Source organism: Anomaloglossus baeobatrachus, unplaced genomic scaffold (assembly GCF_048569485.1).
Source record: "Anomaloglossus baeobatrachus isolate aAnoBae1 unplaced genomic scaffold, aAnoBae1.hap1 Scaffold_420, whole genome shotgun sequence".
Taxonomy (NCBI): Eukaryota; Metazoa; Chordata; class Amphibia; order Anura; family Aromobatidae; genus Anomaloglossus; species Anomaloglossus baeobatrachus.
In genome coordinates, this window is record NW_027443535.1 from 265,685 (window position 1) to 278,091 (window position 12,407).

The 12,407-nt window shown below is 46.3% G+C and overlaps 8 non-coding genes across 8 annotated transcripts; all 8 read left to right on the forward strand.

The window, feature by feature from the left end:
- Positions 1–1,017: 1,017 nt before the first annotated feature.
- Positions 1,018–1,208, forward strand: LOC142278844 (U2 spliceosomal RNA). The gene has a single exon (XR_012741630.1). It is a non-coding gene; the product is annotated as a U2 spliceosomal RNA (small nuclear RNA).
- Positions 1,209–2,595: 1,387 nt separating this feature from the next.
- LOC142278845 (U2 spliceosomal RNA) lies at positions 2,596–2,786 on the forward strand. The gene has a single exon (XR_012741631.1). It is a non-coding gene; the product is annotated as a U2 spliceosomal RNA (small nuclear RNA).
- Positions 2,787–4,173: 1,387 nt separating this feature from the next.
- LOC142278847 (U2 spliceosomal RNA) lies at positions 4,174–4,364 on the forward strand. The gene has a single exon (XR_012741632.1). It is a non-coding gene; the product is annotated as a U2 spliceosomal RNA (small nuclear RNA).
- Positions 4,365–5,751: 1,387 nt separating this feature from the next.
- On the forward strand, positions 5,752–5,942 carry LOC142278848 (U2 spliceosomal RNA). Its single transcript, XR_012741633.1, has one exon. It is a non-coding gene; the product is annotated as a U2 spliceosomal RNA (small nuclear RNA).
- Positions 5,943–7,329: 1,387 nt separating this feature from the next.
- LOC142278849 (U2 spliceosomal RNA) lies at positions 7,330–7,520 on the forward strand. Its single transcript, XR_012741634.1, has one exon. It is a non-coding gene; the product is annotated as a U2 spliceosomal RNA (small nuclear RNA).
- Positions 7,521–8,907: 1,387 nt separating this feature from the next.
- LOC142278850 (U2 spliceosomal RNA) lies at positions 8,908–9,098 on the forward strand. Its single transcript, XR_012741635.1, has one exon. It is a non-coding gene; the product is annotated as a U2 spliceosomal RNA (small nuclear RNA).
- A 1,387-nt stretch (positions 9,099–10,485) lies between these two features.
- Positions 10,486–10,676, forward strand: LOC142278851 (U2 spliceosomal RNA). The gene has a single exon (XR_012741636.1). It is a non-coding gene; the product is annotated as a U2 spliceosomal RNA (small nuclear RNA).
- Positions 10,677–12,064: 1,388 nt separating this feature from the next.
- On the forward strand, positions 12,065–12,255 carry LOC142278853 (U2 spliceosomal RNA). The gene has a single exon (XR_012741638.1). It is a non-coding gene; the product is annotated as a U2 spliceosomal RNA (small nuclear RNA).
- Positions 12,256–12,407: the final 152 nt, after the last annotated feature.

Here is a 12,407-nt window from a genome sequence, read left to right on the forward strand (position 1 = left end):
AAAGAAAGTTACCTGTTTATTCCTATCATGCATTGGTTTTTGGGGTTTTCTTTGAGTAATGATGATCTCTTTAGTAGTCTGTTGGCGCCCTCTCCTGGAGGAATAGTTTGCTTGCTCTTGGACATTCTAAAAGAGAGGTCATGATAGACATTGAGCTTCTGAGCTCAATTGGGGACAGTCATGGGTGATGAATGTTTGCAACCTACTGCGAAGCCTCATACCGCAATATAAGGAACGTCAAATACTAAGAAAGGGCGGCCTATGAAAGAATTACTACTTTCAATAAGTACACTTAAACGGCTAATTGGGAATAGAAAAACTGTAAAAAGCCCTCTGAGAAAGCCCCCCTCTAACCTTTGATAGTAAGCTTTTCTGTAGTCTGCCTGTTGATGTATTTTCCGTTTGAACTGTGCACAACATGAAGAGACGGAACACTGGCGGCTTGTCACAATGCCCCCCGATGACATCACAATAGCGCTGCTGCCTAGAAAACAAGCTGCGCAGAAGAAGTTGTTCTTTGGGTGGGAGGGTGGGCTAGTGGAAGGAGGGGGCAATCTCTTTTTTTCCCGGGTGGTAGGGGGATGACAGGAGAAGGGAAGCGGGTGGTGAGAAAGGTACAGAGGGCAGGGTTTGGGGGCTGGGAAGGAAAGGGAAAAGATTAGGGTTTGGGGATGATGAAAGGGCTTTCTACGGGTAAGGATGGCAAAGGGTGGCAGTGACGGAAAGTCAGGCAACCTGTCCTGTCCGTCTTTTTGTATCGTGAATTGGAAAGACTGCAAGGGGGAGGGGAGTTGCTTGCGCCCTAAAGGAGGAGTTATTCAGATTCATTGCAGTGGGCGGCGGCTGCAAAACGCACCATTCTTCTTGTTTTGGCTCTGCAAAGCAGCCTTTTCAAGGGTTGGCTTGGGTGACAAAATGTCTTGTGTAGGCGTGGGTTTGTCTCCCTCTCGCTCTCTCTCCCTAAGATGTGTCCGGCATAGGCCAGGGTGCCACTCGAGGCCCAAACCAATTCTGGTTATCGCTTCTCGGCCTTTTGGCTAAGATCAAGTGTAGTATCTGTTCTTATCAGTTTAATATCTGATACGTCCCCTATCTGGGGACCATATATTAAATGGATTTTTAGAACAGGGAGATGGAAAAAGAGCTTGCTCTGTCCACTCCACGCATTGACCTGGTATTGCAGTACCTCCAGGAACGGTGCACCCCTTCTTAACCCAGTTTCCAAAAGCAGAACTCAATTCACCTGATTCATATTAGCCCGATTTAATGAATTGGAAGAAAGCATACGTCTTCATATGCACCTCAATTTGGCCCATTCACTTTTCACACTTCCTCCTTTTGTTTTTTATCTTTCACACTTTTGACTTTCTTTATTCATCCAAATAGCAAACTCATCACCACTCAACCTGACCAACTCGGCTATGTCCCCGTGCTGCAGTTCTCTGTCTTATCTAGATCATTTGCAATTGAATGGAATAGATCCCTTTTGGACAAAGTGGATTCACCTGCTGCTGCAGTGACCACAGGTGTGATAACATCTAGAATTGGCATCTGGTGCGATCTCTCCGCTTCCACTCCAAAGAAAGTTACCTGTTTATTCCTATCATGCATTGGTTTTTGGGGTTTTCTTTGAGTAATGATGATCTCTTTAGTAGTCTGTTGGCGCCCTCTCCTGGAGGAATAGTTTGCTTGCTCTTGGACATTCTAAAAGAGAGGTCATGATAGACATTGAGCTTCTGAGCTCAATTGGGGACAGTCATGGGTGATGAATGTTTGCAACCTACTGCGAAGCCTCATACCGCAATATAAGGAACGTCAAATACTAAGAAAGGGCGGCCTATGAAAGAATTACTACTTTCAATAAGTACACTTAAACGGCTAATTGGGAATAGAAAAACTGTAAAAAGCCCTCTGAGAAAGCCCCCCTCTAACCTTTGATAGTAAGCTTTTCTGTAGTCTGCCTGTTGATGTATTTTCCGTTTGAACTGTGCACAACATGAAGAGACGGAACACTGGCGGCTTGTCACAATGCCCCCCGATGACATCACAATAGCGCTGCTGCCTAGAAAACAAGCTGCGCAGAAGAAGTTGTTCTTTGGGTGGGAGGGTGGGCTAGTGGAAGGAGGGGGCAATCTCTTTTTTTCCCGGGTGGTAGGGGGATGACAGGAGAAGGGAAGCGGGTGGTGAGAAAGGTACAGAGGGCAGGGTTTGGGGGCTGGGAAGGAAAGGGAAAAGATTAGGGTTTGGGGATGATGAAAGGGCTTTCTACGGGTAAGGATGGCAAAGGGTGGCAGTGACGGAAAGTCAGGCAACCTGTCCTGTCCGTCTTTTTGTATCGTGAATTGGAAAGACTGCAAGGGGGAGGGGAGTTGCTTGCGCCCTAAAGGAGGAGTTATTCAGATTCATTGCAGTGGGCGGCGGCTGCAAAACGCACCATTCTTCTTGTTTTGGCTCTGCAAAGCAGCCTTTTCAAGGGTTGGCTTGGGTGACAAAATGTCTTGTGTAGGCGTGGGTTTGTCTCCCTCTCGCTCTCTCTCCCTAAGATGTGTCCGGCATAGGCCAGGGTGCCACTCGAGGCCCAAACCAATTCTGGTTATCGCTTCTCGGCCTTTTGGCTAAGATCAAGTGTAGTATCTGTTCTTATCAGTTTAATATCTGATACGTCCCCTATCTGGGGACCATATATTAAATGGATTTTTAGAACAGGGAGATGGAAAAAGAGCTTGCTCTGTCCACTCCACGCATTGACCTGGTATTGCAGTACCTCCAGGAACGGTGCACCCCTTCTTAACCCAGTTTCCAAAAGCAGAACTCAATTCACCTGATTCATATTAGCCCGATTTAATGAATTGGAAGAAAGCATACGTCTTCATATGCACCTCAATTTGGCCCATTCACTTTTCACACTTCCTCCTTTTGTTTTTTATCTTTCACACTTTTGACTTTCTTTATTCATCCAAATAGCAAACTCATCACCACTCAACCTGACCAACTCGGCTATGTCCCCGTGCTGCAGTTCTCTGTCTTATCTAGATCATTTGCAATTGAATGGAATAGATCCCTTTTGGACAAAGTGGATTCACCTGCTGCTGCAGTGACCACAGGTGTGATAACATCTAGAATTGGCATCTGGTGCGATCTCTCCGCTTCCACTCCAAAGAAAGTTACCTGTTTATTCCTATCATGCATTGGTTTTTGGGGTTTTCTTTGAGTAATGATGATCTCTTTAGTAGTCTGTTGGCGCCCTCTCCTGGAGGAATAGTTTGCTTGCTCTTGGACATTCTAAAAGAGAGGTCATGATAGACATTGAGCTTCTGAGCTCAATTGGGGACAGTCATGGGTGATGAATGTTTGCAACCTACTGCGAAGCCTCATACCGCAATATAAGGAACGTCAAATACTAAGAAAGGGCGGCCTATGAAAGAATTACTACTTTCAATAAGTACACTTAAACGGCTAATTGGGAATAGAAAAACTGTAAAAAGCCCTCTGAGAAAGCCCCCCTCTAACCTTTGATAGTAAGCTTTTCTGTAGTCTGCCTGTTGATGTATTTTCCGTTTGAACTGTGCACAACATGAAGAGACGGAACACTGGCGGCTTGTCACAATGCCCCCCGATGACATCACAATAGCGCTGCTGCCTAGAAAACAAGCTGCGCAGAAGAAGTTGTTCTTTGGGTGGGAGGGTGGGCTAGTGGAAGGAGGGGGCAATCTCTTTTTTTCCCGGGTGGTAGGGGGATGACAGGAGAAGGGAAGCGGGTGGTGAGAAAGGTACAGAGGGCAGGGTTTGGGGGCTGGGAAGGAAAGGGAAAAGATTAGGGTTTGGGGATGATGAAAGGGCTTTCTACGGGTAAGGATGGCAAAGGGTGGCAGTGACGGAAAGTCAGGCAACCTGTCCTGTCCGTCTTTTTGTATCGTGAATTGGAAAGACTGCAAGGGGGAGGGGAGTTGCTTGCGCCCTAAAGGAGGAGTTATTCAGATTCATTGCAGTGGGCGGCGGCTGCAAAACGCACCATTCTTCTTGTTTTGGCTCTGCAAAGCAGCCTTTTCAAGGGTTGGCTTGGGTGACAAAATGTCTTGTGTAGGCGTGGGTTTGTCTCCCTCTCGCTCTCTCTCCCTAAGATGTGTCCGGCATAGGCCAGGGTGCCACTCGAGGCCCAAACCAATTCTGGTTATCGCTTCTCGGCCTTTTGGCTAAGATCAAGTGTAGTATCTGTTCTTATCAGTTTAATATCTGATACGTCCCCTATCTGGGGACCATATATTAAATGGATTTTTAGAACAGGGAGATGGAAAAAGAGCTTGCTCTGTCCACTCCACGCATTGACCTGGTATTGCAGTACCTCCAGGAACGGTGCACCCCTTCTTAACCCAGTTTCCAAAAGCAGAACTCAATTCACCTGATTCATATTAGCCCGATTTAATGAATTGGAAGAAAGCATACGTCTTCATATGCACCTCAATTTGGCCCATTCACTTTTCACACTTCCTCCTTTTGTTTTTTATCTTTCACACTTTTGACTTTCTTTATTCATCCAAATAGCAAACTCATCACCACTCAACCTGACCAACTCGGCTATGTCCCCGTGCTGCAGTTCTCTGTCTTATCTAGATCATTTGCAATTGAATGGAATAGATCCCTTTTGGACAAAGTGGATTCACCTGCTGCTGCAGTGACCACAGGTGTGATAACATCTAGAATTGGCATCTGGTGCGATCTCTCCGCTTCCACTCCAAAGAAAGTTACCTGTTTATTCCTATCATGCATTGGTTTTTGGGGTTTTCTTTGAGTAATGATGATCTCTTTAGTAGTCTGTTGGCGCCCTCTCCTGGAGGAATAGTTTGCTTGCTCTTGGACATTCTAAAAGAGAGGTCATGATAGACATTGAGCTTCTGAGCTCAATTGGGGACAGTCATGGGTGATGAATGTTTGCAACCTACTGCGAAGCCTCATACCGCAATATAAGGAACGTCAAATACTAAGAAAGGGCGGCCTATGAAAGAATTACTACTTTCAATAAGTACACTTAAACGGCTAATTGGGAATAGAAAAACTGTAAAAAGCCCTCTGAGAAAGCCCCCCTCTAACCTTTGATAGTAAGCTTTTCTGTAGTCTGCCTGTTGATGTATTTTCCGTTTGAACTGTGCACAACATGAAGAGACGGAACACTGGCGGCTTGTCACAATGCCCCCCGATGACATCACAATAGCGCTGCTGCCTAGAAAACAAGCTGCGCAGAAGAAGTTGTTCTTTGGGTGGGAGGGTGGGCTAGTGGAAGGAGGGGGCAATCTCTTTTTTTCCCGGGTGGTAGGGGGATGACAGGAGAAGGGAAGCGGGTGGTGAGAAAGGTACAGAGGGCAGGGTTTGGGGGCTGGGAAGGAAAGGGAAAAGATTAGGGTTTGGGGATGATGAAAGGGCTTTCTACGGGTAAGGATGGCAAAGGGTGGCAGTGACGGAAAGTCAGGCAACCTGTCCTGTCCGTCTTTTTGTATCGTGAATTGGAAAGACTGCAAGGGGGAGGGGAGTTGCTTGCGCCCTAAAGGAGGAGTTATTCAGATTCATTGCAGTGGGCGGCGGCTGCAAAACGCACCATTCTTCTTGTTTTGGCTCTGCAAAGCAGCCTTTTCAAGGGTTGGCTTGGGTGACAAAATGTCTTGTGTAGGCGTGGGTTTGTCTCCCTCTCGCTCTCTCTCCCTAAGATGTGTCCGGCATAGGCCAGGGTGCCACTCGAGGCCCAAACCAATTCTGGTTATCGCTTCTCGGCCTTTTGGCTAAGATCAAGTGTAGTATCTGTTCTTATCAGTTTAATATCTGATACGTCCCCTATCTGGGGACCATATATTAAATGGATTTTTAGAACAGGGAGATGGAAAAAGAGCTTGCTCTGTCCACTCCACGCATTGACCTGGTATTGCAGTACCTCCAGGAACGGTGCACCCCTTCTTAACCCAGTTTCCAAAAGCAGAACTCAATTCACCTGATTCATATTAGCCCGATTTAATGAATTGGAAGAAAGCATACGTCTTCATATGCACCTCAATTTGGCCCATTCACTTTTCACACTTCCTCCTTTTGTTTTTTATCTTTCACACTTTTGACTTTCTTTATTCATCCAAATAGCAAACTCATCACCACTCAACCTGACCAACTCGGCTATGTCCCCGTGCTGCAGTTCTCTGTCTTATCTAGATCATTTGCAATTGAATGGAATAGATCCCTTTTGGACAAAGTGGATTCACCTGCTGCTGCAGTGACCACAGGTGTGATAACATCTAGAATTGGCATCTGGTGCGATCTCTCCGCTTCCACTCCAAAGAAAGTTACCTGTTTATTCCTATCATGCATTGGTTTTTGGGGTTTTCTTTGAGTAATGATGATCTCTTTAGTAGTCTGTTGGCGCCCTCTCCTGGAGGAATAGTTTGCTTGCTCTTGGACATTCTAAAAGAGAGGTCATGATAGACATTGAGCTTCTGAGCTCAATTGGGGACAGTCATGGGTGATGAATGTTTGCAACCTACTGCGAAGCCTCATACCGCAATATAAGGAACGTCAAATACTAAGAAAGGGCGGCCTATGAAAGAATTACTACTTTCAATAAGTACACTTAAACGGCTAATTGGGAATAGAAAAACTGTAAAAAGCCCTCTGAGAAAGCCCCCCTCTAACCTTTGATAGTAAGCTTTTCTGTAGTCTGCCTGTTGATGTATTTTCCGTTTGAACTGTGCACAACATGAAGAGACGGAACACTGGCGGCTTGTCACAATGCCCCCCGATGACATCACAATAGCGCTGCTGCCTAGAAAACAAGCTGCGCAGAAGAAGTTGTTCTTTGGGTGGGAGGGTGGGCTAGTGGAAGGAGGGGGCAATCTCTTTTTTTCCCGGGTGGTAGGGGGATGACAGGAGAAGGGAAGCGGGTGGTGAGAAAGGTACAGAGGGCAGGGTTTGGGGGCTGGGAAGGAAAGGGAAAAGATTAGGGTTTGGGGATGATGAAAGGGCTTTCTACGGGTAAGGATGGCAAAGGGTGGCAGTGACGGAAAGTCAGGCAACCTGTCCTGTCCGTCTTTTTGTATCGTGAATTGGAAAGACTGCAAGGGGGAGGGGAGTTGCTTGCGCCCTAAAGGAGGAGTTATTCAGATTCATTGCAGTGGGCGGCGGCTGCAAAACGCACCATTCTTCTTGTTTTGGCTCTGCAAAGCAGCCTTTTCAAGGGTTGGCTTGGGTGACAAAATGTCTTGTGTAGGCGTGGGTTTGTCTCCCTCTCGCTCTCTCTCCCTAAGATGTGTCCGGCATAGGCCAGGGTGCCACTCGAGGCCCAAACCAATTCTGGTTATCGCTTCTCGGCCTTTTGGCTAAGATCAAGTGTAGTATCTGTTCTTATCAGTTTAATATCTGATACGTCCCCTATCTGGGGACCATATATTAAATGGATTTTTAGAACAGGGAGATGGAAAAAGAGCTTGCTCTGTCCACTCCACGCATTGACCTGGTATTGCAGTACCTCCAGGAACGGTGCACCCCTTCTTAACCCAGTTTCCAAAAGCAGAACTCAATTCACCTGATTCATATTAGCCCGATTTAATGAATTGGAAGAAAGCATACGTCTTCATATGCACCTCAATTTGGCCCATTCACTTTTCACACTTCCTCCTTTTGTTTTTTATCTTTCACACTTTTGACTTTCTTTATTCATCCAAATAGCAAACTCATCACCACTCAACCTGACCAACTCGGCTATGTCCCCGTGCTGCAGTTCTCTGTCTTATCTAGATCATTTGCAATTGAATGGAATAGATCCCTTTTGGACAAAGTGGATTCACCTGCTGCTGCAGTGACCACAGGTGTGATAACATCTAGAATTGGCATCTGGTGCGATCTCTCCGCTTCCACTCCAAAGAAAGTTACCTGTTTATTCCTATCATGCATTGGTTTTTGGGGTTTTCTTTGAGTAATGATGATCTCTTTAGTAGTCTGTTGGCGCCCTCTCCTGGAGGAATAGTTTGCTTGCTCTTGGACATTCTAAAAGAGAGGTCATGATAGACATTGAGCTTCTGAGCTCAATTGGGGACAGTCATGGGTGATGAATGTTTGCAACCTACTGCGAAGCCTCATACCGCAATATAAGGAACGTCAAATACTAAGAAAGGGCGGCCTATGAAAGAATTACTACTTTCAATAAGTACACTTAAACGGCTAATTGGGAATAGAAAAACTGTAAAAAGCCCTCTGAGAAAGCCCCCCTCTAACCTTTGATAGTAAGCTTTTCTGTAGTCTGCCTGTTGATGTATTTTCCGTTTGAACTGTGCACAACATGAAGAGACGGAACACTGGCGGCTTGTCACAATGCCCCCCGATGACATCACAATAGCGCTGCTGCCTAGAAAACAAGCTGCGCAGAAGAAGTTGTTCTTTGGGTGGGAGGGTGGGCTAGTGGAAGGAGGGGGCAATCTCTTTTTTTCCCGGGTGGTAGGGGGATGACAGGAGAAGGGAAGCGGGTGGTGAGAAAGGTACAGAGGGCAGGGTTTGGGGGCTGGGAAGGAAAGGGAAAAGATTAGGGTTTGGGGATGATGAAAGGGCTTTCTACGGGTAAGGATGGCAAAGGGTGGCAGTGACGGAAAGTCAGGCAACCTGTCCTGTCCGTCTTTTTGTATCGTGAATTGGAAAGACTGCAAGGGGGAGGGGAGTTGCTTGCGCCCTAAAGGAGGAGTTATTCAGATTCATTGCAGTGGGCGGCGGCTGCAAAACGCACCATTCTTCTTGTTTTGGCTCTGCAAAGCAGCCTTTTCAAGGGTTGGCTTGGGTGACAAAATGTCTTGTGTAGGCGTGGGTTTGTCTCCCTCTCGCTCTCTCTCCCTAAGATGTGTCCGGCATAGGCCAGGGTGCCACTCGAGGCCCAAACCAATTCTGGTTATCGCTTCTCGGCCTTTTGGCTAAGATCAAGTGTAGTATCTGTTCTTATCAGTTTAATATCTGATACGTCCCCTATCTGGGGACCATATATTAAATGGATTTTTAGAACAGGGAGATGGAAAAAGAGCTTGCTCTGTCCACTCCACGCATTGACCTGGTATTGCAGTACCTCCAGGAACGGTGCACCCCTTCTTAACCCAGTTTCCAAAAGCAGAACTCAATTCACCTGATTCATATTAGCCCGATTTAATGAATTGGAAGAAAGCATACGTCTTCATATGCACCTCAATTTGGCCCATTCACTTTTCACACTTCCTCCTTTTGTTTTTTATCTTTCACACTTTTGACTTTCTTTATTCATCCAAATAGCAAACTCATCACCACTCAACCTGACCAACTCGGCTATGTCCCCGTGCTGCAGTTCTCTGTCTTATCTAGATCATTTGCAATTGAATGGAATAGATCCCTTTTGGACAAAGTGGATTCACCTGCTGCTGCAGTGACCACAGGTGTGATAACATCTAGAATTGGCATCTGGTGCGATCTCTCCGCTTCCACTCCAAAGAAAGTTACCTGTTTATTCCTATCATGCATTGGTTTTTGGGGTTTTCTTTGAGTAATGATGATCTCTTTAGTAGTCTGTTGGCGCCCTCTCCTGGAGGAATAGTTTGCTTGCTCTTGGACATTCTAAAAGAGAGGTCATGATAGACATTGAGCTTCTGAGCTCAATTGGGGACAGTCATGGGTGATGAATGTTTGCAACCTACTGCGAAGCCTCATACCGCAATATAAGGAACGTCAAATACTAAGAAAGGGCGGCCTATGAAAGAATTACTACTTTCAATAAGTACACTTAAACGGCTAATTGGGAATAGAAAAACTGTAAAAAGCCCTCTGAGAAAGCCCCCCTCTAACCTTTGATAGTAAGCTTTTCTGTAGTCTGCCTGTTGATGTATTTTCCGTTTGAACTGTGCACAACATGAAGAGACGGAACACTGGCGGCTTGTCACAATGCCCCCCGATGACATCACAATAGCGCTGCTGCCTAGAAAACAAGCTGCGCAGAAGAAGTTGTTCTTTGGGTGGGAGGGTGGGCTAGTGGAAGGAGGGGGCAATCTCTTTTTTTCCCGGGTGGTAGGGGGATGACAGGAGAAGGGAAGCGGGTGGTGAGAAAGGTACAGAGGGCAGGGTTTGGGGGCTGGGAAGGAAAGGGAAAAGATTAGGGTTTGGGGATGATGAAAGGGCTTTCTACGGGTAAGGATGGCAAAGGGTGGCAGTGACGGAAAGTCAGGCAACCTGTCCTGTCCGTCTTTTTGTATCGTGAATTGGAAAGACTGCAAGGGGGAGGGGAGTTGCTTGCGCCCTAAAGGAGGAGTTATTCAGATTCATTGCAGTGGGCGGCGGCTGCAAAACGCACCATTCTTCTTGTTTTGGCTCTGCAAAGCAGCCTTTTCAAGGGTTGGCTTGGGTGACAAAATGTCTTGTGTAGGCGTGGGTTTGTCTCCCTCTCGCTCTCTCTCCCTAAGATGTGTCCGGCATAGGCCAGGGTGCCACTCGAGGCCCAAACCAATTCTGGTTATCGCTTCTCGGCCTTTTGGCTAAGATCAAGTGTAGTATCTGTTCTTATCAGTTTAATATCTGATACGTCCCCTATCTGGGGACCATATATTAAATGGATTTTTAGAACAGGGAGATGGAAAAAGAGCTTGCTCTGTCCACTCCACGCATTGACCTGGTATTGCAGTACCTCCAGGAACGGTGCACCCCTTCTTAACCCAGTTTCCAAAAGCAGAACTCAATTCACCTGATTCATATTAGCCCGATTTAATGAATTGGAAGAAAGCATACGTCTTCATATGCACCTCAATTTGGCCCATTCACTTTTCACACTTCCTCCTTTTGTTTTTTATCTTTCACACTTTTGACTTTCTTTATTCATCCAAATAGCAAACTCATCACCACTCAACCTGACCAACTCGGCTATGTCCCCGTGCTGCAGTTCTCTGTCTTATCTAGATCATTTGCAATTGAATGGAATAGATCCCTTTTGGACAAAGTGGATTCACCTGCTGCTGCAGTGACCACAGGTGTGATAACATCTAGAATTGGCATCTGGTGCGATCTCTCCGCTTCCACTCCAAAGAAAGTTACCTGTTTATTCCTATCATGCATTGGTTTTTGGGGTTTTCTTTGAGTAATGATGATCTCTTTAGTAGTCTGTTGGCGCCCTCTCCTGGAGGAATAGTTTGCTTGCTCTTGGACATTCTAAAAGAGAGGTCATGATAGACATTGAGCTTCTGAGCTCAATTGGGGACAGTCATGGGTGATGAATGTTTGCAACCTACTGCGAAGCCTCATACCGCAATATAAGGAACGTCAAATACTAAGAAAGGGCGGCCTATGAAAGAATTACTACTTTCAATAAGTACACTTAAACGGCTAATTGGGAATAGAAAAACTGTAAAAAGCCCTCTGAGAAAGCCCCCCTCTAACCTTTGATAGTAAGCTTTTCTGTAGTCTGCCTGTTGATGTATTTTCCGTTTGAACTGTGCACAACATGAAGAGACGGAACACTGGCGGCTTGTCACAATGCCCCCCGATGACATCACAATAGCGCTGCTGCCTAGAAAACAAGCTGCGCAGAAGAAGTTGTTCTTTGGGTGGGAGGGTGGGCTAGTGGAAGGAGGGGGCAATCTCTTTTTTTCCCGGGTGGTAGGGGGATGACAGGAGAAGGGAAGCGGGTGGTGAGAAAGGTACAGAGGGCAGGGTTTGGGGGCTGGGAAGGAAAGGGAAAAGATTAGGGTTTGGGGATGATGAAAGGGCTTTCTACGGGTAAGGATGGCAAAGGGTGGCAGTGACGGAAAGTCAGGCAACCTGTCCTGTCCGTCTTTTTGTATCGTGAATTGGAAAGACTGCAAGGGGGAGGGGAGTTGCTTGCGCCCTAAAGGAGGAGTTATTCAGATTCATTGCAGTGGGCGGCGGCTGCAAAACGCACCATTCTTCTTGTTTTGGCTCTGCAAAGCAGCCTTTTCAAGGGTTGGCTTGGGTGACAAAATGTCTTGTGTAGGCGTGGGTTTGTCTCCCTCTCGCTCTCTCTCCCTAAGATGTGTCCGGCATAGGCCAGGGTGCCACTCGAGGCTCCAAACCAATTCTGGTTATCGCTTCTCGGCCTTTTGGCTAAGATCAAGTGTAGTATCTGTTCTTATCAGTTTAATATCTGATACGTCCCCTATCTGGGGACCATATATTAAATGGATTTTTAGAACAGGGAGATGGAAAAAGAGCTTGCTCTGTCCACTCCACGCATTGACCTGGTATTGCAGTACCTCCAGGAACGGTGCACCCCTTCTTAACCCAGTTTCCAAAAGCAGAACTCAATTCACCTGATTCATATTAGCCCGATTTAATGAATTGGAAGAAAGCATACGTCTTCATATGCACCTCAATTTGGCCCATTCACTTTTCACACTTCCTCCTTTTGTTTTTTATCTTTCACACTT